Below are 25,801 nucleotides of genomic sequence, written 5' to 3' on the forward strand. Positions count from 1 at the left end.
GAGAGGGTCTGTCATCCAAATTCTGGTTTTGGAAATAATCATTTTGTCAGAAATAGAAGATGCCGGTTTAAAGCCATACATCTGGCCATCACCAGTTGGGGCTAGCTCCCTTCCAAGTTAGGGAAGAGGGCCCATATTTCATAGGATCATTTTCCAGTCACAATCTTGAGTCCTGATAGGGGTATAGGTTAGAAACTGTAGCTTCCTTCTCGAGAGGTAGAATCTTAAAGATCTTCCTTGAGGTTGACTTGGTAAGGATTGCGATTCGTACTTCATCTCGGGTAACCAACAATCTGCATAAAATACACCTAACAGTTATGCCAATTACAAAAACTAAAAAGAAAAAGAGGGGGGAAGATCCAAAAGAATCCCCTCAACTCAACTGTAAGCCTGGGTGAACTGGAGAGCTTGTACCAAGTTTTTCCCTTGCTTGCATCTGGTATTAGAATACTCTTGGGGAAGAGAATATCTAGTACTGGGGCTAAAAAGGCCATAGATGCCCATCTCGATACCTGCATCATGATCATCTCCTCCTACGTCTATTTACGCAAAGGGCCTCAGTTAGATTTCGCCAGTCTTCTCTATCTTGAGCTTTTAATTTCAATACTTTGCCATTCATCATCTCCTACTTCGCACTTCATAGTCCTCAGCCATGTAGGTCTGGGTCTTCCAATTCTTCTAGTGCCTTGTGGAGCCCAGCTGAACATTTGGTGAACTTATCTCTCTTGGGGAGTGCGAAGAGCATGCCCAAACCATCTCCATCTACCCCTCATGATCTCATCCACATATGGCACTCAAGTCATCCCTCTTAGTTTCATTGCTAATCCTGTCCTGCCATTCAACTTCCAATATCATTCTGAGGACATTGTTCTCAAATCTACTAAATCTATTGAAGATTGTTTCATTATCATACCATGACTCATGTCCATAGAGTAACACCAATCTCACTAAACTGATATACAGTATAGTCTGATAAAATATGTAATTTCAGGGGATTTTATTTCCAAACTTTACTTAACCTAGTCATTGTCTGATTTGCTTTTTTCAATCATTCACTAAACTCTAATTCTAAAGACCCTGAATTGGAGATCATAGTTCCTAAATACTTAAATGATTCTATCTCATTAATCCTTTCTCCTTCCAGTGATATTTCATCTTCTATCTTCTCATCATCTGTCTTTATTCTATTTATCTTCAGCCCAACCTCGTGTAATATTTCATGCATTCTGCTAAGCAAGCATTGCAAATACTGTGGTGTTCTGCTAACAAGGACGGCATCATCAGCATATGCTCCGTCTGCTATATTCCTATCAACAATCCAGTCCAATACTTCTCCACCATCTCTTGAATGTTCTATGCATTACAAAATCCATGAGGAGGATAAACAACATAGGTGACAACACACTCCCTTGGAGTACTCCACTGCTCACTAGAAATTCATTAGATAAGACTCCATTAACGTTAACTTTTCACTTACTATAATCATGAACAGACAATCAAATTTACATATTTAAGAGGAATTCCATAATAATGCAGGACTCTACAAAATTGGCCGATGCACACTATCAAAGGCTTTTTCAGTCCACAAAGACCATCAAATTGGGATTTCTATATTCTATGCAACTTCTACCTTTTCTAAATCCTGCTTCTTCATCTCTTAGCTTTTCATCAATCTTTCTCTCCAGTCTCTTTAGAATAAGCATAATATATATTGGAGGAATATCTATACTAACCAAAGTAAGGAAAAAGGGAAAAGAGGTGAGGCCTATATCCTAACATGTCTTCAATGTTCAGAGAGTGGACCTCAACCAATTTATTACTGGCTTCCGTAATATAACATTCATTCCTTACTGTGATAAGTCCAGGTTCACTCCTACACTAGTAGGAGCTATTGAATCTTTGGCTTTTGCTCTCAAGGGGAGAGAACTCTATCCCTTGGTTTGAGTAGTTTGAACTACTTGGTGACTGTATTTTATACAAGTCTTTCTGTGGATGCTGAACGGCAGTCCTACCAATCGTCGTTCTCTTTCCTACTGAAGTAGCTTGTTCCTGTTCCCATCTAGCTATCTTAGCTATCGCCAACTCTACTTCTGTCTGGGAGCTGGTCGGGGGAATTCAGCAAATCCAAATTTCCCAGACTTAGCGCCTCTCCAGGGAGCAGTTGTTCCGAACATCTGGCCAAGATTATGTCATGTCTTTTCAGGACACAGTAGAGGGGGAACGGTCTGAAGTAAAAGGAATTCTAGGGATTTTGACCCTGCTCATGACAAATCTTTGTAGGGCATTACAATCCTAAGATCTTCCATAGAGGCATAGTGGGATATTGCTCTAGAATCTAGACAAATGGCCGAGCTATGAACAGGTATGGATCCTGGACATAGTCGCTATTTCCATCTTCATTATTTCTGCACCTCAAAAAATAGAGGACAATGCTGTTACGTCCTCTGTTTGGGCGGACGGCACTTAAGTTAACCAAGTTCTCTGGGAATGGCAATGGGCTCTGAAAGGCTCTTGAGGAAGCAAATAAATTTCTCTGCTCAGACATGGCCAGAAGTGGTAACCCAGGGGACCTGTTGGCTCAAAGAGAATTCTCAGAGGCTGAAACCTGTACATTAAATAGGTGTAGCATCTCTTCAGTTTGTTTCATGAGTTTGGGCTGCAATTGGGTTGAGGATTCTGTGCTTGCGACTGAATCTTGTCTCCTGGGTTCTTCTCAGTGACAGGTTTCTCAAGGGGAGATTCTGTCATACTTTCTGGGTGAAGGATGAGGATCCTAATCTTTGTAGCTTGAGGCGTTTCTGACACCAACCTAGAAGTTACAGGAGGATTAACTTCTGTTGGGTCGGCGCTAGCACTCACAGCAGTGGCCACCATTGGTTTAGCATTAATCCAGCTGTCACGGTTATAAGAAAAACATAATTAGTCCTTGAACCTCCTCTCTTTCTTCAGCTGTAAGCAAGATAAGGGGCTGGAGGTAGGTCTGGGGAAGCTTCTTTTCAGTTCACCCTCTTAATGAGAGAATGCCTTGATGAAGTCATTGAGCTTCAGCACGGCATTTCATTCCCGTGCTGAAACTTGATGACGGGCAAGAGGGCTCTCGAACTTGGGGAAATTGCTCCCCCAGTTCGAATCTAAATTTCTCTCTTTCACCTTTTTCTTTTTCTCAATATTACTTCGACCTTATCCTAATTTCATAAACTTTCTTTCGTCTTGCTTTCCAAACTCAATGAGAAAAATTTCCCTCATTATATGTGTATATATTATGTACATATATATTTACTTATTTTTTTTTCTTCCTATGGCTTGGATGTTTCTTATCCATTGTAGCCCCGGTGGGGATGTTCATACATCTTTATTGCTGCCTGCTTTGATGAGTGGGAGGAGGTGTCACGGTTGGGAGGTGTTTGCATTCAAAGCTATATGTGAGAGTATTGGATGATTTCAGCCATCCCGAAGATGGTTTGGACCTTTTTGGCGGAACTATTCTCAAGTGTTGGGTCTTCGGAATTCAGGGGGATCCAATGCTTGGGGTAGGACTCTCGGCTTTTGGCCGGAAGCCCATCATTACAGATATAGGGAGGATGATTCCATAATTTCTTGGTCTCAGTCCTAACAGGCGGGTTCAGCTTACACCTGTGCCTCTATATCTGTTTTGATGCTATCCTTCCGGTAGGGTATGGAGTGGACCATTTGGGAAGTATACTCTCATTGTGCCGATAGTGGAGAGTGGAAATTTCCTTTCTGACGTGTGATGGCCTAACATTCTCGAGCAGGTACATCAAACTAACCCTTTTCTCTCTCTCTCTCGTCTAATGGATTCTTTAAGTAACGAACCCCCATCCCCTGGATACGCTGACTCTCCCCCGGCACTGTTGACGACCTCTGCTAATTCAATTAAGGAAAATTCTGTTGACGACCTAGGAACAAAAAAGGACCCCTCTACTAATGTTTTAACTAATTAAGTCGGGTAACAAAGGGAAACTAAGAATCCTTCATGTTACCCAAATTCCAATAAGTACTGATTATGATATGATATATAAAGCATTTAGATACTATGGAGTGATAAAAGAAATTAGAATGAAACTTGAAAATGAAAAATGGCATTCATGGATAACTTATAATAATCATGAAGAAGCATTCAGTGCAATATGTAACATCAATGATATCAAAATTAATAACCTAAATGTCATGGGTGCCCTATGTGATAAGATACCAAACAGTTTGGATGTATATAGACCTGCTGACTGGTTTGAGAAAGATACCGATTTAACTATGCTCCCCCAAAGAAAGCCAAAACCACCAATGTGGCTTGTTGCCGAGCCTAAAGGGAGTAATGGGAATTATTTTAAAATTAGCAAACTAATTCAGAAAAAGGTAGGAACCATTGCACCAGGTGATATATCGATATTGAAAATGAAAGGATAAAAGTTCGACCTTTTAAACAAAAGCCCTTACAATACTTCAAATGTTTTAAATTTGGACATCCTTCTAAAGTTTGTAAAAATGAAAAAATGTGTAGCATCTGTGCCAGTCCCTATCATGGAGAGTGTACACTTGAGCCCAGCTGTTTGAAATGCAATTCAAACCATAAATCCACTGACAGGAGCTGTGAGATTTATAAGTTTGAAGAAGCAGCCCTCAACAAATCCAGTGTAGAACACATAAGTGTAGGACATGCCAAAAGACTACTGAAAAAACCAAACAGCTATGCAAAGGCACTGAAATCAAGAGAAAATATACCACAGGAGACATCGAACTGCTGCCAGTAATTCCAAGAAAAGAAATACATCATCTAATGATAGTAGAGTTTTACGTGACAAGGTAAGCATATTGCCTTCCAAGGCTTTGCCACTGTGTATTAAAACTGCGACACTGCCCACTTCTATACAAACTTCATCCCCCATTACCAACAATAGTACTAACCTCTCTCAGGCCATGTCCTTGCCTGATTTGATGGAAGTTCCACCTGAAACAATGTTACCAGGTGCACCTGTGGTAGGGAAGGTGCAAAAACCTGGTAAATCCTCACCACCAATAAATAGGAAAAGAGAGAGACCTCCATCTCTCTCTCCACCCTCCATTAGAAACGTTAAGGTTATGACATCAAATAAATTTGATGTTTTGTCTGTTGATGTTTCTAATGAACCAAAAGATAAACTGAATAAATAAAAAATTCAAGTTGAGGTCCACCATCCACCTCAACAAATAGATCAAAAGGATACAAAGAAAAACACAAACATAAAACCCAACATAACAAGACCACCTCTGAAGAAACCTACAGGTAATAATGTTAGATTAAAAACTGCTAATGGGAAGACCTCATCCAAGATGTCTTCCAGAAATAATCCATAGTTTTCTCCTCCATTTTGCAATGGAACTGTCAGGGTTTGAGGGCCAAATATGAAGAACTTAAGCTCCTAATTCATGAGCATTCCCCCATAATTGTATGTCTACAGGAAAGTATGCTTGATTTTAACACTCCTAGTCCTCGAGAGTATGTTAGCTATAGAACACCATATAATCAACAAGCAGGGAGCCATGGCGGAAGTCTCGTATACATTCGTCGAGATGTTCCCCAAATACCTATGTCTATACGTACAACCCTGCAGGCTGTTGTTGTACAAATTGATATAGGGAGAAAATATACAATTTGCTCTCTGTACTTACCTCCAAATGATAATATTTTATATGATGATTTAGCAGAGGTCATTCAACAACTCCCTCAACCATTTCTCTTACTGGGAGATATGAATGGTAGATATCCATTATGGGGTGATATCTTAGCAAACACAAGGGGCAATATTATCTCATCGATTGTGGAGAATGAGGATGTGGGACTCCTTAATTCAGGAGAGCCCACTGACTTCCATGTTTAGACAGGTACCTTGTCATGCATTGACCTTTCAATTGCAAGCTCTAACTGCCTTCTTGATTTTGATTGGAGGACATTAGATGATTGGCATATTAGTGATCATGCACCAATCATTATAAACACCAACAATGGTCCACCTTTACGGAGATCGCAACGATGGAATCTTGACAAGGCGGACTGGGAAAAATTTTGTGACCTAAGCGAAATTGAGGGGGATGCTGAACAGGTTGAAAATATCGATGATGCCATAGACTTACTGAATGGAACTCTCAATACAGCAGGAGTCAATTCAATTCCCAAAACAACAGGGTTATTCAAACGACGACCAGTCCCGTGATGGTCTTCTGAACTAACTGCCCTCCACAGAGCCACAAGATCTCTAACACGATTGCGTAGACTCCGAACTGATGAGAAATGATATTTTAATCATAAAATAAATTTTTGAATATACTTACCCGGTGAATATATAATAGCTGCAACTCTGTTGCTCGACAGACACATACATAAAAAACTCGCGAGCGATCGCTATGCAGGTTGCGGGTGTGCCCACCAGCGCCAACTGTCGGCCAGATACCACTCTCGATGTAAACAAAACCTTCAATTTCTTCTCATCCCACTGCGTCTCTATTGGGGAGGAAGGGAGGGTCGTTTAATTTATATATTCACCGGGTAAGTATATTCAAAAATTTATTTTATAATTAAAATATCATTTTTCAATATTAAACTTAGCCGGTGATTATATAAGCTGCAGCTCTGCTGCCTGACAGAAAAACTCTACGCTCAAAATCCGCCAGCGATCGCTATGCAGGTAGGGGGTGTACTTCAACAGCGCCATCTGTCGGGCAGGTACTCAGTACTCAATGTAAACACAGAACTCAATTTTCTCTCTGTCGTGCCACCGGCAAGACCTACTAAATTCGCTGTTGCTTACTGGATTGGTTTTCACATATTTTGGTGAAGTACACATTTCTAGTTTTGAGCTTTCGCTTTGCAGATGTTATCTTCAATACATCCTTGCATTCTTTTGTTGATATCGGATTATTTGTTGACGACTTTGGATAGATTTTGAATTCCCCTTTGACTAATTCAAAATGGCTGACCCTTCTCAAGTCCCTAAGTTCAGGAAGTGTAATGCTAGGGACTGTTCAAGGTGTCTTCCGAAGGCCTCTATCGATCCTCACAGCGTTTGTTCCAATTGTCGGGATAAAACCTGTCAATTGGAAGATCGATGTGAGGAATGCGTTGGGCTTTCGGAATTCGATTTTATCAAATTCCAGAAATATACACGTAGGCTAGAGAGAGATAGAGTCAGGAGAAGTTCATCTCGCTCCGTTGAATTTTCCTCTCCTCATGCCCCACAACCTATTCCTTCCCTTGTAGTGGTTGCTCCTGATCCCCCTTCTAGCACTCAACAACCTTCGATGGCAGATATGATGCGTGCCATCCAGGCTCTGGGTGAGAGAGTCGAGTCCTTGGCTAGTGACCGTAACCAACTCATGGCAGACGTCAAGGAGTTGAACTGCAAGAGTGCAGTGGGTAGTGATAAAGTGAGTGGTAGTGTTGTGGAAAGTGTTGTGGATAGTGTTGCGCTTGAGGGTTCGTCTGTTCGTGCCTGTCGTCCTCCCAGTCCGGGACCTCTTGCAAGCTCCCAAGCCCAGGGGAGAAGCAATGTCGTACGACCAAAGGGTTCGAGAGGCTTTAATCAGCGAACAGACGTTCCCTCCGTGGTTTCGGGCGTATCTAACCAAGATCGCCCCACCCACACGAAGACGAGAGAGCCCATTTATTCCTCGTCTGCGGAAGAGGTTTCTCGTAAGAAACCATGGACCAAGGTCTCGCGGCCTCTTAAGCGCAAGTCGGTCCCTTCCGCGCAAGTCCAACGGCCCAGTTGTAGCCACTGGGTCAGTTCGGACTCGCTGCAGTCTTCCGACGACTGCTCACCTCCTAAGAGAGGCAAAGCGGTACCGCATCAGGCAGTAACACCGGCTGTTGCCGCACCTGCTCCTGTAGACCCTAAGTGGTCTTTGCTGCAGACCATGCAGTCACAGTTAACGTCATTGATGCAGGACTTTCGTGCGGAGAAGGTTGACGCTGCACCAACCTCTAGCCTACAACCACCCACGGTTGTGCGTCCAGTGGACGCTGAGGCTACCTTCTCCCGCACTCCAGCTGTGAGAGTCCCGCCACCCATGCGTTCCAGTGTACCCTGCCAGCTGCATGTTGACGTTCAGCGACGCACGGAACCTTCCGTTGACGTTCGCGAGTTACAACAACAGCCTAAGTTGTTTTGTTTTGACGCGGTGCGTCAACCTCCGCAACCCAGTGTGGTTACCTCTACTCGCCCACAACAGACTAGACAGTCTGGAGTAGACGCTTTGCGTCCCCGCGCTGCTATGGTTGTTGCCAGTTCACAGACTGGGCAACAGTTCCATGACGTTGCGTCCGGTTCAGTCACGCGTGCACCCGTGCTGCCGGACTCAGCTGACCAGCCGATTCCTACTCCTTTGCCGCTTCCTCCTCAGTTTTCAGATGATGGACTCTTTGATGATGACGACGCTGCACACATTGACGACCCACATACGGACATTGACGAACCCAAGACCACGCAACCCTCCTTGGACTTTAGAAAAGTTCTTGCGCTGTTCAAGGAGATGTATCCTGATCAGTTTGTATCTGCGGCTCCACGCTCTCCTCCGTCAGAGTTTGCTTTAGGCACGCAGTCATCCGCGCCTGCCTTTACGAAACTCGTCCTCGCCCGCTCGTCCTCGCCCGCTCGTCCAAGAGAGCTTTACGAGTGTTAGGAGATTGGATGCAGTCCAAAAAGAACCTTGGGAAGACAGCATTTACGTTTCCCCCTGCGAGACTCTCTTCCAGATCGAGCGTCTGGTATGCCACGGGAGAAGTTCTCGGCTTGGGAGTTCCTGCCTCTGCCCAGGGTGACTTCTCAAGTCTAGTAGACTCTCCCCGCAGGCTAGCCATGAGACGCTCTAAGATATGTTGGTCTCCTTCAGACTTAGACCATCTGTTGAAAGGAGTGTTTAGAGCCTTCGAGGTTTTTAACTTTTTGGACTGGTGTCTGGGAGCTTTGAGCAGGAAGATCTCCCCTTCTGACAAGGAAGCTTCCTTGCTCATTATGTCCTGCATGGACAAGGCCATACGTGACGGATCCAGTGAGCTTGCGGCTTCGTTCGTATCCGGGGTCCTCAAGAAACGGGAAAACCTTTGCTCTTTCCTGTCAGCTGGAGTAACACCGTGTCAGAGATCGGAACTTCTTTTTGCTCCTCTCTCAAAGTGTCTCTTCCCAGAGGACTTGATAAAGGAGATTGCTGCCTCCTTGATTCAGAAAGACACCCATGACCTGGTTGCGTCCTCTGCCCGCAAAGCCACCCCTTTGCCTACCGTGTCTAGACCCAGGATGGACACTCCAGCGTCCAGATTCATTCCGCCCTTTCGTGGCAGAGCCTCCAGCAGAGGAGGTGCTCGTGCCGAAGGGAGACGTGGGAAGAAGAAAGGTACCAAGTCCTTTAAAGGCAGAGTCTGACTGCCACCTTCTTCAGACAGCAGTGGGAGCCAGACTCAAGAACTTCTGGCAGACCTGGGAGAAAAGGGGCGCAGATGCACAATCTGTGAAGTTGCTCAGAGAAGGGTACAAGATCCCGTTTGTCCGCAAACCCCCTCTAGCAACGTCTCCCATCGATCTCTCTCCCAGGTACAGAGAGGAAGACAAGAGGCTAGCTTTGAAGCAGGAGGTGTCTCTCTTACTAGAAAAGGGAGCGGTAGTCAAAGTCCGGGACCAATCCCCGGGCTTCTACAACCGTCTCTTCTTAGTGGTGAAGAAGACAGGAGGGTGGAGGCCGGTGCTAGACGTCAGTGCGCTGAATGTCTTTGTCACAAAGCAGACGTTCGCCATGGAGACCACAAAGTCAGTTCTAGCAGCGGTCAGGAAGGAAGACTGGATGGTCTCTTTAGACCTAAGGGACGCATACTTTCACGTCCCCATCCACCCAGAATCCCAACCTTTTCTGAGATTCGTTTACGAAAAGGTTGTCTACCAATTTCAAGCCCTGTGCTTTGGCCTAAGCACGGCTCCTCTTGTGTTTACGAGGCTGATGAGGAATATTGCCAAATTCTTGCATTTAGCGGATATCAGAGCCTCCCTCTATTTGGACGACTGTCTTCCAAGAGCTTCTTCCAGTCGTCGCTGTCTGGAGAATCTAAAGTGGACTCTAGATTTGATCAAGGAATTGGGTCTCCTGGTCAATATGGAAAAGTCCCAACTGGTCCCATCCCAAACTATAGTGTATTTAGGGATGGAGATTCACAGTCAAGCTTTTCGGGCTTTTCCGTCGGCCCCCAGAACAAGTCAAGCCCAGGTATGCATCCAGAACATGCTAAAGAAGGAACGATGTTCAGTCAGACAGTGGATGAGTCTGATAGGGACGCTATCATCCCTGGAACAGTTCGTTTCGTTAGGGAGACTACACCTCCGTCCCCTTCAATTTCACCTAGCTGTTTACTGGAAAAAGGACAAGACGCTAGAAGCGGTCTCGATCCCCATTTCCGAGAAGATGAAGTCATCACTGACTTGGTGGAAGGACAGTATCAACCTCAGAGAGGGTCTGCCCCTGGCTGTTCAGACCCCCAACCACGTTCTCTTCTCGGACGCATCGGACACGGGCTGGGGTGCGACATTGGACAGTCGGGAATGCTCGGGAACGTGGAACTCGAATCAAAGAACGTTACATATCAACTGCAAGGAGCTACTGGCAGTTCATCTGGCCTTGAAAAGCTTCAAGTCCCTCCTTCAAGGCAAAGTGGTGGAGGTGAACTCGGACAACACCACGGCCTTGGCGTACATCTCCAAGCAAGGAGGGACCCATTCTATGACGTTGTACGAGATCGCAAGGGACCTCCTCACCTGGTCAAGAGATCTAAGCCTTTCTCTAGTAACGAGGTTCATCCAAGGCAATATGAATGTCATGGCGGATTGCCTCAGTCGGAGGGGCCAAATCATCCCAACAGAATGGACCCTACACAAGGATGTGTGCAAGAGACTATGGGCCACATGGGGCCAACCTACCATAGATCTCTTCGCAACCTCGATGACCAAGAGGCTCCCAATATATTGCTCACCAATCCCGGACCCAGCAGCAGTTCATATAGATGCCTTTCTACTGGATTGGTCCCATCTAGACCTTTATGCATTCCCCCCATTCAAGATTGTCAACAAGGTACTGCAGAAGTTCGCCTCTCACGAAGGGACAAGGTTGACGTTAGTTGCTCCCCTCTGGCCCGCGAGAGAATGGTTCACCGAGGTACTTCAATGGCTGGTGGACGTTCCCAGAACTCTTCCTCTAAGAGTGGACCTTCTACGTCAGCCACACGTAAAGAAGGTACACCCAGGCCTCCACGCTCTTCGTCTGACTGCCTTCAGACTATCGAAAGACTCTCTAGAGCTAGAGGCTTTTCGAAGGAGGCAGCCAGGGCGATTGCTAGAGCAAGGAGGACATCCACTCTTAGAGTCTACCAGTCGAAGTGGGAAGTCTTCCCAAACTGGTGCAAGTCGGTATCAGTATCCTCGACCAGTACCTCTGTAACCCAAATAGCTGACTTCCTATTATACCTGAGGAAAGAAAGATCTCTTTCAGCTCCCACTATCAAAGGTTACAGAAGCATGTTGGCAACAGTCTTCCGTCACAGAGGCTTAGATCTTTCCAACAACAAAGATCTACAGGACCTCCTTAAGTCTTTTGAGACCACGAAGGAGCGTCGTTTGGCTACACCTGGATGGAATTTAGACGTGGTACTAAGATTCCTGATGTCAGAAAGGTTCGAGCCACTACAATCAGCCTCCTTTAAAGATCTCACTTTAAAGACTCTTTTTCTGGTTTGCTTAGCCACAGCTAAAAGAGTCAGTGAGATTCACGCCTTCAGCAGGAACATCGGATTTTCATCTGAAACGGCTACATGTTCTTTACAGCTTGGTTTTCTAGCCAAAAACGAGCTACCTTCTCGCCCTTGGCCGAAATCGTTTGATATTCCAAGCCTTTCAAATATGGTTGGAAATGAACTAGAAAGAGTCTTATGCCCTGTTAGAGCTCTTAAGTTCTATTTAAGACGAACTAAACCTTTACGAGGACAGTCAGAAGCTTTATGGTGTTCTATTAAGAAACCTTCTTTGCCTATGTCAAAGAATGCAGTTTCCTATTATATCAGACTGTTGATACGAGAAGCTCATTTCCATCTGAATGAGGAAGACCATGCTTTGCTGAAGGTAAGGACACATGAAGTTAGAGCTGTCGCTACTTCAGTGGCCTTTAAACAAAATAGATCTCTGCAGAGTATAATGGACGCAACCTATTGGAGAAGCAAGTCAGTGTTCGCGTCTTTTTATCTTAAAGATGTCCAGTCTCTTTACGAGAACTGCTACACCCTGGGACCATTCGTAGCAGCGAGTGCAGTAGTGGGTGAGGGCTCAACCACTACATTCCCCTAATTCCATAACCTTTTTTTAATCTTTCTCTTGAAATGTTTTTTATTGTTGTTTTTGGGTTGTCCGGAAGGCTAAGAAGCCTTTCGCATCCTGGTTGATTTGGCGGGTGGTCAAATTCTTTTCTTGAGAAGCGCCTAGATTAGAGGTTTTGATGAGGTCCTGTAGTATGGGTTGCAACCCTTGATACTTCAGCTCCTAGGAGTCGCTCAGCATCCTAAGAGGATCGCGAGGCTCAGTAAGGAAGACGTACTTAAAAAAGGCAGAGTAATTGTTCAAGTCGACTTCCTTACCAGGTACTTATTTATTTTATGTTTGTTATTTTGAATAACTGCTAAAATGAAATACAAAATCCTTAGCTCATAATAATGTCAACATGTAATGCTGGTCTCTACCCACCCCCCTGGGTGTGAATCAGCTTATATAATCACCGGCTAAGTTTAATATTGAAAAATGTTATTTTTATAATAAAATAAATTTTTGAATATACTTACCCGGTAATTATATATTAAAGGACCCTCCCTTCCTCCCCAATAGAGACCCAGTGGACCGAGGAGAAAATTGAGTTCTGTGTTTACATTGAGTACTGAGTACCTGCACGACAGATGGCGCTGTTGAAGTACACCCCCTACCTGCATAGCGATCGCTGGCGGATTTTGAGCGTAGAGTTTTTCTGTCGGGCAGCAGAGCTGCAGCTTATATAATCACCGGGTAAGTATATTCAAAAATTTATTTTATTATAAAAATAACATTTTTAAATATTTAACTTAGCCGGTGAATATATAATAGCTGATTCACACCCAAGGAGGTGGGTAGAGACCAGAGTTAATTATGTTTACAGCGTATAAGCTAAGAGTTTTTTCATTTTAGCAGTTATCAATATAACAAAACCAAAATAAATAGGTACCTGGTGAGGAAGTTGACTTAGACGATTACTCTGCCTTGTAAGTCTGTCTTCCTCACGGAGCCCAGCGATCCTCTTAGGATGCTGACAGACTCCCAGGAGCTGAAGTATCAAGGGCTGCAACCCATACAACAGGACCTCATCAAACCCCTAATCTGGGCGCTCTCAAGAAATGACTTTGACCACCCGCCAAATCAATCAGGATGCGAAAGGCTTCTTAGCCTTCCGAACAACCCATAAAACAATATTAAAAACATTTCAAGAGACAGATTAAAAGGATATTGGAATTAGGGAAGTGTAGTGGTAGAACCCTCACCCACTACTGCACTCGCTGCAACGAATGGACCCAGTGTGTAGCAGTCCTCGTAAAGAGTCTGGACATCTTTTAAGTAAAATGACGCGAACACTGACTTGTTTCTCCAAGAAGTCGCGTCCATAATACTTTGCAGAGATTTATTTTGCTTGAAGGCCACGGAGGTTGCTATATCTCTAACTTCGTGCGTCTTAACCTTAAGCAACTATCGGTCTTTCTCATTCAAGTGAGAATGAGCTTCTCGTATTAAAAAAATCTGATAAAATATGACAAAGAATTCTTTGACATAGGCAATGAAGGTCTCTTAACTGAGCACCATAATGCCTCAGATTTCCCTCGTAATGACTTAGTACGAGTTAAATCGAACTTAAGAGCTCTAACAGGACATAATACTCTTTCCAGTTCGTTGTCTACGATCTCTGATAAGCAAGGAATATCAAAAGATTTAGGCCAAGGACGAGAAGGCAGTTCATTTTTGGCCAGGAAACCAAGTTGAAGTGAACAAGTGGCTTTTTTCTGTAGAAAAGCCGATGTTCTTACTGAAGGCATGAAGTTCACTGACCCTTTTAGCCGAAGCCAAGCACACTAGGAAAAGTGTCTTGAGGGTGAGATCCTTCAGGGAGGCTGAATGTAATGGCTCAAACCTGTCTGACATGAGGGACCTTAGGACCACGTCTAAGTTCCATCCAGGAGTTGCCAAATGACGTTCCTTAGAGGTCTCGACAGACTTAAGGAGATCTTGGAGATCTTTATTGTTGGAAAGATCTAAGCCTCTATGTCGAAAGACCGAAGCCAACATGCTCCTGTAGCCCTTAATCGTGGGAGCTGAAAGGGAGCGGACCTTTCTCAGATGTAAAAGAAAATCTGCGATTTGGGCTACAGAGGTACTGGACGAGGACACAGATGCTGACTTGTACCAGTCTCGAAAGACTTCCCACTTCGACTGGTATACTCTAATGGTAGAAGCTCTCCTAGCTCTTGCAATCGCACTGACTGCCTCCTTCGAAAAACCTCTAGCTCTTGAGAGTCTTTCGATAGTGTGAAGGAAGTCAGACGAAGAGCGGGGAGGCTTTGATGGACATTCTTTACGTGGGGCTGACGTAATAGATCTACCCTTAGAGGAAGACTTCTTGGAAAGTCTACCAGCCATTGAAGTACCTCGGTGAACCACTCTCTCGCGGGCCAGAGGGTAGCAACCAACGTCAACCTTGTCCCTCCGTGAGAGGCGAACTTCTGCAGTACCTTCTTGACTATCTTGAATGGTGGGAATGCATATAAGTCCATAAAAGACCAATCCAGTAGAAATGCGTCTATGTAAATTGCTTCTGTATCTAGGACTGGAGAGCAAAAGATTGGTAACCTTTTGGTCAACGAGGAGGCAAAGAGGTCTATGGTTGGTTGACCCCAAGAAGCCTAAAGACTCTTGCCCACGTCCTTGTGGAGGGTCCATTCCGTGGGTATCACCTGACCCCTCCGACTGAGAGTCTGCCAAGACGTTCAAGTCCCCCTGGATGAATCTCGTCAACAGGGAGATGCCTCGAATTCTAGACCATAAGAGAAGGTCCCTTGCGATCTCGAGCAGCGTGAAGGAGTGTGTGCCTCCTTGCTTGGAGATGTACGCCAAAGTTGTGGTGTTGTCTGAGTTGACCTCTACCACTTAGAGTCGAAGACGCTTCCTAATATCATCAAGGCCAAGTGGACTGCTAATAGCTCCTTGCCGTTGATGTGCATGCTCTTCTGACTTGAGGTCCACAGACCCGCGCATTCCCGACCGTCCAGGGTCGCACCCAACCCAAACCCGACGCGTCTGAGGACAACACGTGGTTTGGGTTCTTGACTGCTAGGGATAGTCCCTCTCTCAGACTGATATTGCTGTCCCACCATTTCAGGCATGCCTTTATTGGTTCGAAGACTGGGAATGATACCGTCTCTAATGTCTTGTCCTAGTTCCAGTGAGAGGCTAGATGGAACCGGAGAGGCAGAAGGGGTAGTCTCCCTAGTGAGACAAACTGCTCCAGGGATGAGAGTCCCTACGAGACTGTTCCAACTTCTGACTGAATAAACGTTTTCTTTTCAGCATTAGTTGGACTTTGAGCAGGGCTTGACTGCGAATCTCCATCCCCAAAAATAGAATAATCTGGGATGGGATCAGTTGGGACTTTTAGGTTGACCACAAGTCCCAACTCCCTGGCCAGACTCAACGTCCAATGTAGATCCTGCAGACAGCGAAGGCTGGACGATGCTCTGAGAAGCCAGTCGTCCAAGTACAGGGAGGTTCGGATCCCCGATAGCTCGAAACTGGTACCCCACATTCCTGTAAACAAACCTCAGAAATGGTTGGGAATCCGGGTGTATAGGAATGTGGAAGTATGCCTCCTGAAGGTCGAGAGAGACCATCCAGTCGCCTTCCATAAATGCTGTCAAGACAGCCTGGTAGACTTCATCGTGAAGTTTGTCTTGACAATGAACACATTGAGCGCACTTGCCTCTTACGTACTCCTGCAGTGAACATGGCTGCCAAATCATGGAGCCATCCCTGAGGGACTTGGTCCTGCAGAGAACGTGGCTGTCAGATCATTGGAGCCATCCCTGAAAGCCTTGTTTATGCATGACATAATTGTACAGCAAAACTTCAAAGGCTCGAAAACAGCTGTGAAGTTGACCTGTAAAATCTTGGAGCGTCTCATGGCCAGGCGCCAGGGAGAGTCTATGAGGTTTGAGAAGTCTATCTGGGCAGAGGCAGGAACTCCTAAGCCGAGAACTTCTCTCGTGTCATATCAGACTCTCGCTCTATAAGCCAGTTTAAAAGAAGGGAAAGCAAAGGCTGTATCCCCCAAACTCCTCCTGGTGATAAACCTGTCGCCTAGCAAACGTAAAGCTCTCTAGGAGAGCGAGAGAGCACTAGCTTATAAAACAACGGCTTCGAAGTAGCTAGGCCTAGTGTAAGCTCTGACGTTTAGGCGAATGAGGAGCAGCAGTTACAAAAAGATCCGGACAAAGATCCTTAAAAATCAGCATGATTTATTTAAAGTCCATAGAGGGCTAAGCAGCTTTAGGCTCCTCTCCGTCTGACAGAGTCCTCAAGGGAATATCAGTAGGAGGGGGAACAGCAACTTCCTCATCTGAAGGAACCTTGTCCGATAATAGCTGAGTCTCAAGCAAGGGAGAGACCTATCGTGGTGGCAATGCTTAACAAGCAGAGTCCACACGCACTGGTGCATTAGTAGCGGACCAGGACGCAACGTCATGTAACTGCGTAACAGTCTGTGAACTGTCAACAACAACAGGTGCGAGAGACCAGGACGCAACGTCATGTAACTGCTTGACAGTCTGTGAACTGTCAACAACAACAGGTGCGAGAGACCAGGAGGCAACGTCATGTAACTGCTTGACAGTCTGTGAACTGTCAACAACAACAGGTGCGTTAGGATGCACAGCGTCCACTCGAGACTGCTTTGACCGCCTAGACTGAGCAGTCAAAACAACTCTAGAATGCGGAGGTTGACGCTCAGCGTCAAAACAAGTCAACTCCGATTGTTAGCGAACGTCCTGAACGTCAACAGGAGCATCAGCAAGTGGCCTAACGTCCAAATGTGGCTGAAAATCCACACGAGACCGCATCGAGTGTGGTTCTAAACAACCTGACTGACGTGACTTAGCTACGCCAACGTCAACAGGACGCACAAAGGAACGTTAGGGTGGCTGAAAGCCAGGATCTCGATGAGATAAACGGCTAGGCTCAACGGACTTATCGGCAGAATAGTCTTCCATAAGGGAGGCAAGCTTATTCTGCATATCTTGCCGTACAACCCATTAAGGATCAACGGAAATGGTTGCGGTAAGAGACGAGGGTAACGTCTGTGACCGCAAAACCTTGCCAACAAAAAGACTCTCGGAGTCTGTGTTACGCTTTTTTTAGGCGGCGAGCAGTCTTCCGATGACTGCATAGGGTCAGAGCTGTCCTAATGGCTACAACCAGGACGCTGGACCTGTCCTGAAAGGACTGACTTTCGCTTAAGGGCCTCGAAACCTTGTTTCAGGTTTCTTATGCGAAAAGCCTTCGGATGACGAGGAGAAAATTGTCTCTCGCCTTATGGTAGGGGAGATCTTGGTAAGATACACCCGATACCATAGAGGGAACGTCTGTTCGCTGATCAAGGCCTCTCGAACCCATAAGTCGTATGACATTACTTCTCCCCTGGGCTTGGGAGCTTGCAAGAGGTCCCGGACTAGGTGAACGACAGGCACGAACAGACGAACCCTCGGTCGCAACACTGATAACACTTTGCGCAACATCACTTTATCACTACGATTTACTGTTTTGCACTTATTTCACTGAAATCGAAACTTTTACTGATTTCTACCTGAAGCACGCAATTCTACCCTCATCAAAAGGTAGTACAGTGATGCCTCAGGATACGAAATTAATCCGTTCAGGATGCGGTTTCGTATCCTGATATTTTCGTATCCTGAGTCGCGTTTTACATGTAAATAGCCTAATCCGTTCCAAGCCTTATAAAAAGTCACCTTTTCTTTCATAAACACGCTAAACTGTAGTAATAAACATGCATTGCAGCCATTTCTATCATTCAATAATTAACACAACCGTTAAAAACAGCCTAACCCATTCCAGAAACCACTATGAGATTATTCAATAATGTACAGTACGTAGTTATAGCCAAGTTATCCCCCACAAGCCCAAAGAAAACGGTCCGTTTTCTTTACTACGGTACGATACTGTATAAAAGTTACGGTACTGTATGTACGTAAAGCATTTAGATCAGTGAAGGTGTATTGTTACTGTACCTGTACGTACACCTAAATTAATGATTGATACTGTACCTGTACACTCTGAAAAAAAGGTTACAGTTAATTAGTGTAACAAAAAAGTTGAAACTTACCTTTTGATTGAGACGATGTCCGATAGCGAAGTCACGGCAGAGGAGGATGGCATAAGGCAGAAAACGTAACAAGTGACAGACTACGTACAGTAATTTACACACTTAACACATTAACACTTAAACTTTACAAAATAAAAAAAATGGCAGAAATAATTAACACTTAACATTACGTATGGAAAACTATAAAATGAAAGAAAAAATTACTTTAACACTTAACGGTAACATAAAACTTAAAATTGAATTTTTTTTTTTTGCCTTTTTATAACTTTACATTTTTCTTATTTTCTAAATCTCTTCTACTTCTTCATCACTTTCTTTTTTCTGTTTCTTTTCTTTACTTTCACCTTCTACTTCTTCATCTCTTTCTTTTTTCTGTTTCTTTTCTTTACTTTCACCTTCGTCTTGGCCTACCAATACCGCTGACCTCTTTAATAAGAAACTATCCATTGAAGCTTGTTTCTGCCTACTTTTCAACACATTTCTAAAATGCGTTAGGCAAACGTCATTGCAGTGTTGAAGCGCACGGTTGGTATAAACTTTTTCTGGATGTTCCTTTTCGACGTAGTCTGCCATTTTATGGAAACATGCAAGAATTTCCTTAATGTCTGCCGTTTTCAAAGGTGCAACATCCTCCTCATCACCGCTAGAGAACTGCTCTTGAACATCACTCACTTGCATCGTCTCCAACTCCTTCAAGTCGTCCGTCGTCAACTCCTCGTGGTGCTCCTCGATAAGTTCATCGATATCTGCCGCGCTAACTTCCAGCCCCATGGACGTACCAAGATGTACGATGTCAGCCACCTCAGACTGCTGAATTGGTTCAGGATCGTCAACGATCTCGGCTTCTCCTCCAGGCTTCCCGAACCCCTCGAAGTCTCGTGCAGAGACAGCATCGGGCCACAGCTTCCTCCAAGATGAGTTTAGGGTACGCCTCGAAACTTCCTGCCAAGCGAGATCGATGAGTTTGAGGCATATCACGATGTTGAAGTGATCTTTCCAAAATTCACGCAGAATGAGGTTTGTACTCTCTGTGACTTGGAAACATCTCTTGAAGAGATGCTTCGTGTACAATTTTTTTAAAATTAGAAATAACTTGCTGGTCCATGGGCTGGAGGAGAGGGGTGGTGTTAGGCGGTAGATACAGGACCTTTATGAAGGAATACTCGACCAGAAGATATTCCTCGAGGCCAGGAGGGTGAGCTGGAGCATTGTCCAACACCAGCAGACATTTCATAGGGAGGCGGTTTTCTTCCAAATATTTTCGGACAGTCGGACCGAAGCAGACATTCACCCAATCAATGAACAGTTGCCTCATTACCCAGGCTTTTGCATTCGCCTTCCACATCACGGGAAGGTTCTCCTTAATGACTTTGTGGGCTTTGAAGGCTCGGGGATTTTCTGAATGGTACACCAGCAGGGGCTTTATCTTGCAGTCCCCACTGGCGTTTGCACAAAAAGCAAGGGTAAGCCTGTCCTTCATAGGCTTATGTCCGGGTAGCCTCTTCTCCTCCGCCGTGATGAATGTCCGACGAGGCATTTTCTTCCAGAAAAGCCCAGTTTCGTCGCAATTGAAAACTTGCTGCGAAGTGTAGCCTTCCTGCAGAGTCAACTCCTTGAACGTTTTAACAAAGGCTTCGGCAGCCTTCGTGTCCGAGCTGGCTGCCTCCCCATGCCGTACCACTGAATGGATGCCAGTCCTTTTCTTGAACTTCTCAAACCACCCACGAGAAGCCTTAAACTCTGGGGGTTCCTGCTGGGATGTTCCTTCTCCTGCTCCTTCTTCTGCCTGAGCACGCACGAGATCACCGAAAATGGCGGAGGCCTTCTGGCAAATTGTAGTCTCAGTGATGGTGTCTCCTGAGATCTCTTTGTCCTTGATCCACACAAGAAGCAGCCTCTCCATCTCGTCATGCACGTGCGTTCTCTTGTTGGAGAAAATAGTGACGCCCTTAGAAGGTGTTGCTGCTTTGATGGCCGCCTTCTGCTTCAGGATGGTGCCTATCGTAGACGGATTCCGGCCATACTCCTTGGCGATCGCACTTAAACGCATGCCAGACTCATACTTTTTAACGATTTCAAGTTTCGTCTCCATCGAGAGCATCGTCTTCTTCTTCTTTCCTTCGGCAACATTCTTGGGACCCATGGCTTCAGTAATACGTAATATAATACACTACGTAACATTATATACAGTCTATGTATAGTAAACACTAATACAGTACAGTGCACAGTAACGAAAGTTTATTAACGATAACACGTGGCGTACGAATGTACTGTATATTAACACAAAGTCAAACAAGCGAAAGCACACAACACAATGTCTGTTAACGATACCGCGGTCGGAACGAAAAGAGAGAGAGAGAGATGAACGCCCGTGCGTAGGCAAGCTGGGATAGTTGCCGACCAATAGGAAAGCAGGATCTTATGGCGTCAGCTAGCGTCTGAGTAGGGAGATAACCAATGGGTGAGCAGGAGGCTGTAAGTGAGTCTACCCAAGTTCAAAGTCTGGCGGTGCGCGCTTTTTAAAATTACTCTCGGCGAAGAGTTGGGATCTCGTAAGGTTTTCGTATCCTGAAATTTTATCCGTATCCTGGGGCATAAAAATCTTCGAATCACTTTTCGCATCCTGAATTTTTCGTAAGCAGAAACTTTCGTATCCAGAGGTATCACTGTAATTGTGAAATCAGTCGTATAATGCAAGCACATTAATACCAGCAAAAAACAGTAAACATCTTTTAAGATAAAAAATTCAGTGGCTGGGGAAGAGACTAAACACTAGTTCATTCAAAACTACGTTTTCAATCTCTCACCGTACATTGCCTGGGGACGAGAATAAAAAACTAAAAACTTTTTATCCTTTCTCCCCGTACAGAGACTAGGGACGAGAGTAACTCGAGAACAACGTTACCCGCTTGAACGGAACGTTTTCTCTCCTCTCTCTCCCTCCGTCTCTATCTCTCTCTCTCTCTCTCTCTCTTGATTTCCTACCTAAGAGAAGAGCCCAATTACGTTTCGTCAAAAAAACATGTTATTTGACCAAAGGAAAAAACTGAAAGGTTTTTCAATTAAAAAGTTCCTTTAAAATAGAATTTAAAACATTTAAGCTTTGAAAGAAGAATGAACAAAACGTCAGAATCGATTTACTCTTTCGGCAAAGTGAAACCGTGATACTCTCTCTCTCTATCGTAACGATAGAGCGCAAACTGCGTAGCATAAATAAACTAAAAGTTAGTTCATCTTTGAAACAGTACGAAGACTATTCAAAGAAAATCTTTCATAAAATATCTATTAAAAAATATTCATTTAAAAAGTTTTAAATCATTAGCTCTTTAAAAGCTATTTACGATTGAAAGGGCTCAACGTTGTTTAACTTAGGTTTCCAAGTTAGGACCGCCTACTCTCAGGAAGGGTCGCATATAAACAAATCATTAAAATTTATTTTTATGTTTATTATAAATGGAAAGTTAATCGAAGAGGCCTAATAAAGGCGGTGAGATATAAAATATATAGAGGAAAATCTATAATTAATTTATAACGTGATAAGATAATTGCTAAAAGCCTAAACACACTTCCGTCTAAGGGAAGGGTCGGCCGTTTAAAAGTCAAAGAAAGTCCATACTCTCTTTGTCATCAAGAATTAAATCTATCCAAAAACGAGTTCAAGATTTAAGATGAAGATAAAACACCTGCACTGCGAAAGCTCAAACCAAAATGAAGTACTTCACCAAATATGTTGAGAAAACTCCAGGTTCTACAGCGAGTAAAAGTACGTCTTGTCGACACGTCGACAAAGAAGAAATTGAAGGTTTTGTTTACATCGAGAGTGGTATCTGGCCGACAGTTGGCGCTGGTGGGCACACCCGCAACCTGCATAGCGATCGCTCGCAAGTTTTTTATGTATGTGTCTGTCGAGCAACAGAGTTGCAGCTATTATATATTCACCGGCTAAGTTAAATATTTAAAATTTAATTATGTACAAGAAATGTAGACGCAGTTTCGTCGGGCCATGAAAGAAGCAAGGCGCCTGTCATGGATGTCTTTTGTTTCCTCCATTAACAGTAGAACACCACCATATGCTGTGTGGAGGAAAGTAAAAAAGATAGCTGGCAAATTCACCCCCAACCCACCACCAGTGTTGAAGGTGAATGGTCAGTATGTAACTGAAGCAAATGATGTTAGCAATGCCCTGGCTAATCATTTTTCAAATGTATCCAGCAAGTGTGTAGGAGCCCCTGGTCACCAGTATAGGAGCGTTGAAGAAAAGAAAATTTTAACTTTTGCAACAAGAAGGGAAGTGTCTTATAATTCTCCTTTCACTGAAAGAGAATTTGATTCCGCACTTTCTCATTGCAATGATACAGCCCATGGACCTGATGGAATTCCATATGCAATGATTTAAAAATGTACATTTTAATACAAAGATATTTATTTTAAGCATTATTAATAGAATATGGCATGATCATAGTTACCCAAGTGTTTGGGAACTAGCCATTTTTTTAGCCTTTTTAAACCCGGTAAAGACAAGTTTTTAGCAGCAAACTATCGTCCTATTGGATTGACATCTTGTTTATGTAAAATCATGGAGAAGATGGTCAATGCAAGGCTGATATGGTAGCTTGAAAAGAAAGGTATTTTATCACCGATTCAATGTGGATTCCGAAAAATGCACTCAACGACTGATGTGTTGATACGACTTGAGTCTTCTATTTGTGAAGCCTTTGCTTCCAAACAGCACCATGTTACAGTATTTTTTGACCTTGAAAAGGCATATGATACCACATGGAGATATGGTATACTTAAAACCATTCATGAAATCGGATTGAGAGGCGAGCTGCCACTATTTATTCAGGCATTTCTTTCACATGAGTTTTTCAAGTGAGAGTTGGGGAAGCTCTATCAGAGAGTAAGTGCCAGGAAGAAGGAGTTCCTCAGGGTAGTGTGCTGAGTGTAACCCTTTTTGCACTAGCAATTAATGGGATATCCTCAGCAATTCCCCAGGATGTTATCTCAACATTATTTGTGGATGATCTCTCCATATCATTTGCTGGAGCCAAAATGGCAATGGTTGAGAGAAAACTACAGCTCTCAATTAACAAAATTATCCAATGGGCCGATATGAATGGATTTAAGCTCTCGACTAGTAAAACTACTATTGTACATTTCTGTCGTATCCGGGGAGCACATCCAGACCCGGATATATACATTAAAGGTCAACGGATCCCATGTGTATCGGAAACCAAATTTTTAGGTTTGATATTTAATTGTAGACTTACATGGGTTTCTCACCTAAAAGCGCTAAAAGCTAAATGTGTTGAAGCTCTGAATATTTTAAAAGTATTGTCCCATACATCATGGGGGGGCAGACCGCAATACTATTTTAAAATTATACAAGGCCTTGATTTTTTCCAGAATTAGTTATGGTTGTGAAATATACTCCTCAGCCACCCCAAGCCGGTTGAAAATATTAGATTCAATACATCATGCAGGTATTAGATTGTCCACGGGAGCATTTAGAACATCACCTATCCCAAGTCTCCTTATTGATGCTGGCGAGTTACCTCTAGACCTTTACCGGATGTCTTCTATTCTTCAGTATTGTTTTAGATTGCGAAGACTCCTTAATTCTTTAGCCTTCCAGACTGGAAGCCTTGTAAGGCACCCAACATACTTTGAGATGCACCCAAAATCTCCTCAACCCTATGGCTTTCGGGTGAAACAATTATTAAACAGTCTGGATATAATGAGATGTAAGGTACCTCCATTCAAGGTATCATTAACACCTCCATGGAAATTACCAGAGATATCTTTTTGTAAATATTTTATAGGAGATAAGAAGAATATGTCAGACCTAGAAGCCAGGTCTCTTTTTAATGAACATGTTAAAGAACATAGAAGATCAACTTTTATCTATACTGATGGCTCCAAATCTGATGCTGGCGTTGGATTTGGGGTACATAGTAATGGTTTTAATTGTAGAGGTGCACTTCCTCTGACCGCTTCCATATTTACTGCCGAACTGTATGGCATATTAACCGCTATTGAGAAAATAGCGTTGGAGAATTAGAGTAATTTTACAATTTTTAGTGATGCAAGGAGTGTCTTCAAGCTATGGAAGTTTTTAATTCTAGTAACCCTCTAGTTTTAAAGATTTTAGAATGGCTTTTTATTATTGGACGGAGAGGTATAAAAGTTCAATTTTGTTGGGTTCCAGCACATGTAGGTGTGTGTGGGAATGAGAAGGCAGATTCACTGGCTAAGAATGCTGCATCCGAGTTACTGCCAAGAAGGTATCCCATTCCCTGTAATGATTTCTTACCTGACATCAAGAAATTGGTTTGCAATAAGTGGCAACAGCAATGGGATAGCCTAGATGGCAATAAAATGCGAGAGGTAACAAATGTCATATCTTCTTGGAGGTATATGATGCCCCGAAAATGGGAGACGTCTCCGTATTGGTCACACTCGGTTGACACATGAGTTTCTGCTGAAGGGCCAACACCAACCGTATTGTGATGACTGTTTAGTACCTCTAACAGTAAGGCATTTGTTGACCGAATGCCCCAATTATAACAACTTAAGGAATAGATATTTGTTTGAGGCTCGAGGTGAGGGTGGCAGGTTCATCCTAGACTGTTGGACATGATGTGTCTTTCTATGCAAGTAGCATTTTTAGATTTATTTCAGAAGCAGGTCTTCTGAAAACTATTTAACTTTTATGACATTCAACTTTTATGATTTTAATTGAATACTCTTATATTTTTTTTTTGTATACATAAACTAAATGATATCGGCGTCAATGACCTTAGATGTCAGGATGCCTGCAAACTTTAAATCAATCAGTCAATCTTTTCAGTTCAGCATATTCTATCGCAGGATATACTTTTCCCAGATTCGTTATATTCTAGGTGTGAAAAGACCCTTCTTCATCCTTGATGTGGACCTTGTATATGCCTCTTAGTCGGGTTGTCTCTTATGTCAGACGAATTCCATTGAAGGCATAAGGTAAAATGCTGCTTTCCTACCTTCACCTTTCAAGATATGTGAAGGGAAATCTTCTGAGCAAACAATCTTTCTATGCTCATCAATCATGTTCATGGGGGCATACTGTAATTTTGGCCACCACCCGTACTTTTGAGGGAAGATGCCACAACCTTGATGCGTTGCGAAGAAAGGTACTTCCGCATAAAATTAGCATATGATCTCTTTTTGCGGGGAATATCCTAGGATGAATTGTAGGCTTGTCTTGCACATGAAGAAAAATCTTCATGCGCAGCAAGGTTGGCGCGCGTGATGTCATCATGCGCCGAGATGGTGTCTGGTTGGA

Source organism: Palaemon carinicauda, chromosome 27, assembly GCF_036898095.1.
Source record: "Palaemon carinicauda isolate YSFRI2023 chromosome 27, ASM3689809v2, whole genome shotgun sequence".
Taxonomy (NCBI): Eukaryota; Metazoa; Arthropoda; class Malacostraca; order Decapoda; family Palaemonidae; genus Palaemon; species Palaemon carinicauda.